Genomic DNA, 3859 nt, shown 5'->3' with positions numbered 1-3859 from the left:
AAGTCCTGGCAGCCACAGGGACTCCAAATGCAGGGCCCCAGCCGAGGCCCAGCTGGGAAAACAACCTCAGCTAGCCGGACAGCGAGAAAGGCTGGACTGGACTAGCCTTGGAATGCCACAATGTCTGGACACTGGCCCTATTTCTGGGCCTGTTGAAGGCAAGATTGGACGTTTCTATGGCAGGACAGACAGAAGTGGGATATTGGAAACCCAGGGGAACTCCTTTGATTTTGCACCTGGTGCCACAAATACATTTTATCACCAGGCTTCATCCTCCCTGTGGGTCTCCTGGAATGCTTTCCTTGCGACCCCACAAGAAACCCACTTCTACTGGCAACACTTCCTGCTACAAAATATGGGGGTGGGGAAGTGAGGTAATTTGCTTTGTAATTCAGGCTCCAAACCTGCCCCCCCCCCATTCAACATAAAATACAGTAACTCAAACTGAAGATGTTTCCCCTGAATTTCAAGATGCCTACACTCTTACCAAGATGTGAATAAATGTAATTTTAAGTCACTTTAAAGATTAGTAGTTTAAAATCCTTTTGAAGTATTTTTTTAAGTGGAAGAATTTTATGTAAAGGCAAACCTTGGCATTCCTTCTAAGTATACTTTTCTGGTTTGATTGTTTTAAAGTGAGGCATACCTTTCTTTGAGTTAAAGGTTTAGGCTTAACCACTGAAGACTGCTCAGTTTTCACATTCTTTTTAGCAGCTGAATCTATAAATGAAGAGCACAGATTCACTGTCACCCCACATTCAGTTAGGAGAGTTGATAAACAGAAAAGGCAAAAAGAGCTGTAACTCATTCAAGAGAAGATTGAGTTCAGATTTCTTGCCAAAGACTTCTCACTTAGCTGTTTTATGAGGAAGGCACGTATAGGCTCAACAAAACACGAGGCCCAGCATGGTAGGTGCCAGGGCCTCAAAAAAACAACAAAAAAATGGAGAAAGTGAATTGTTGGTATTCTGTAGACAGAAATAGAGACTAGAGGAGAGCATTAAGGGTATTGGAAAGAGGGATGAGGAAGGCACGTATAGGCTCAACAAAACACGAGGCCCAGCATGGTAGGTGCCAGGGCCTCAAAAAAACAACAAAAAAATGGAGAAAGTGAATTGTTGGTATTCTGTAGACAGAAATAGAGACTAGAGGAGTGAGAGCATTAAGGTATTGGAAAGAGGGTTAAAATGATGCACTAAAGAGGGGAAGCACAGGGCGTGGGGGATGTGGGAAGAGCCAGGTATAGGAGAAGCAAAAACAGTGCACCAAGTGAGGAAGCAAAGACCCAGAATTTGGCAATTAGTGTCATTTAGTGCAGGGCTTTTCATGCATATAAATCCCCTGGGGAGCTTGTTAAAATGCAGATTTTGAGTCAATTCTGCATTTCTACCAAGCTCCCAGAAGAGGCCCAGGCCCCTCTTGGATGAGTTTGGCTGTTGATCCTAACCTAATCCAGATTGGCTACTCTGATCTTTGTGATAAGGAAAATGGAGAATCAGCCACCTGTGTGGCTCCTAAGGATGGGCAGACGCTGGGGTCCGGGCCATCAGACAAAGCTTTAGATGGGAGATCACAGGTTTCAACACATGTTGGCAATGTTTGCTGCCCCAACAGCCTTACCTGAAGTTGCCAGAAAGGCTATGGGAAGTTTCACCAGAGTCACAGGAAAGTCACTAAGCAAAGGCGAATGGACCCCTCAAACAAAAACAAACTTCTCTGTCAAAAGGATGACCAAGAAGACCATTAAAGCATAAAGCTCTGTTCCTGCCTCAGATGACACCTGTTCAGAAATAGAAAAATTAAATGGACCCCTCAAACAAAAACAAACTTCTCTGTCAAAGGGATGACCAAGAAGACCTTTAAAGCATAAAGCTCTGTTCCTGCCTCAGATGACATCTATCCAGAAATAGAAAAATTCTTTCCCTTCAATCCTCTAGATTTTGGGAGTGTTGGCCATCTGAAGAGCAGCAGGCTCCTCCCCTTGAATGGAGTGCCTCTCATGCTTCTCAGTGAGGAGAGGGAACTTGAAATGCTATTACACCTGCCCCCCCCCCTTCACCTCTAAAGAGGTGCCCTCTTCAGCCCTCTTCACCGTGGGAGTCTAGTCAGTTGCCAGCTCCTTCAAGCATCCTGTGCACTCTGGTTGTTGAATTGCCACCAGTTTGCTATGACTTAGATATTTAAATTTCTTAACACTTCGTAGTTTGTGTGTGTGTATTAGTATTTGTATTAAGCAATTCTTTATTTGAAAAAAAAAAGTCAACACTGCTCATCCAGGTTGCAGATTGAGTAGCAAGATTAGAAGATCCCATTTCATCTGTTGGAATGTGAAGAATGTCTGTGCCAAAGAATGAATTATTTATTAAGTGCCTGTTGTGTACCTAGCAATCTGCTAAGTACTCTGAGGAGTTTAAAAGAAGATGAGAACTGCCTTGTACAGGAGCTTAGAGTCTTACGGAGGAGATAAGACATGCAAACACAAACCCACTAGAGTAAAACAGAAGAGACTGTGTTTTAGAGAGCCTACCTGAGGCCGGAAGGCTACAGGAAGACAGAGAGGTCTATCTAGGCATGGTGGAGCTTAGGCAGGCAGAAAGGAGTGGGTGGGAACTTAAATTGAAATGAAAACAGAGGGGAAGAGTGTGGAATGCAGGTGCAAGGAACTGCAGAGACCTCTGTGGGGCCATAATATTCTATTGCAACCCCATACAGGGACAATCTTTGGGGTTGAAAAGGCTAAGTGTTGTGGCTAGATCTGAGTTCAAATGAAAGGCAGGTGTGTCTCCTAGGCATGCAGCATATGACTGGCACAATAATGGTCATGCAGTACGTGACTGACTCAATGAACCACAGAGCAGCTACTGTGCATATACTAACATGCCCTGCTGTAGGCATTAAGGTTCTAAAACTGAGGGGGGAAATGGATTCCCATTTTTAACAGTGGGAGAAAAGCATAAATAATGTTTGTGACTTGACAATCCACTTAAAATATTCATGTCTTACTTGCTGCTGAATGAAACAAAAAAATATTAAGGATAACATTTTCCTTCTCACTCTCCATTTTGAAGAACAACCACGTATCTTCAAACTCAGACTCTCTGGGTGTTCAAGGCCTTGAGAAGAAAACCTTGCCTGGCTTTGGGAAGATTTGACCCACTCTAGGTTATGCTGGCGTTGCCAGAAGAGGAGGATGTCCTGTACCCACAGGTCCTGGGGCTAAATCACATGGCCACACTGTGTAAAGTGGTGATTAACAGTGGTGTCTCGGTAACTCACCCCGGGCCACGAGCAATGAGTGTGTCTGGAAAGAGGAGAAGGCTTTGCCCAGGAGGGATTGACATTTGGATGGGCCTTGAAGGATGAGGAGAAGCTGCCAGGTGGCACAGGGGTAAGGACCTCTAGAAGGAGGTGTGGCTCCAACAGAGCCATGGCTAAATCCCCGTGTTAGGGAAATGATGTGCCATGGGTTTTAGTTGAAACCTGGGGCACATGAGGAGCTGTGACAGGAGGGAAGCATGGGAAGGTAAACTGAGGCCAAACTAAGAGAAATCTTGAACCTGAGGCAGAAGTTTTTAGATCCCCTCCTGATTAGACAGAGGTATCCAATCATGACTTTCCCATCTTGCTTGGATAAGATCTGATTGCACACACATAACATGGGCAATTGGCTTTGGACTATGGTTAGAAAAACAACTACTGGGCCTAAATTTCCATTAGAAATCATTGTCTTCAATCAGCTGTTCCCTGAATTGTGTGGTGATGAAGGAGTACACAGAGGCAAGTAAACCACAGGTAATTTGTGATTTCATTACTAATGTGCTGTGTAGTTTTTGGCAAGGGGCAACTTGCCTGAACCTCA

At 44.4% G+C, this 3859-nt stretch overlaps 1 pseudogene; it reads left to right on the top strand.

The window, feature by feature from the left end:
* The first annotated feature begins 1423 nt into the window (after positions 1-1423).
* On the top strand, positions 1424-2184 carry LOC102256881 (annotated as a pseudogene).
* The last annotated feature ends 1675 nt before the right edge of the window (positions 2185-3859 follow it).

Source organism: Myotis brandtii, unplaced genomic scaffold, assembly GCF_000412655.1.
Source record: "Myotis brandtii unplaced genomic scaffold, ASM41265v1 scaffold185, whole genome shotgun sequence".
NCBI classification, from domain to species: Eukaryota; Metazoa; Chordata; class Mammalia; order Chiroptera; family Vespertilionidae; genus Myotis; species Myotis brandtii.
The sequence above is the reverse complement of the archived record's forward strand: the minus strand, read 5'-3'. Positions and strand labels throughout refer to the sequence as shown.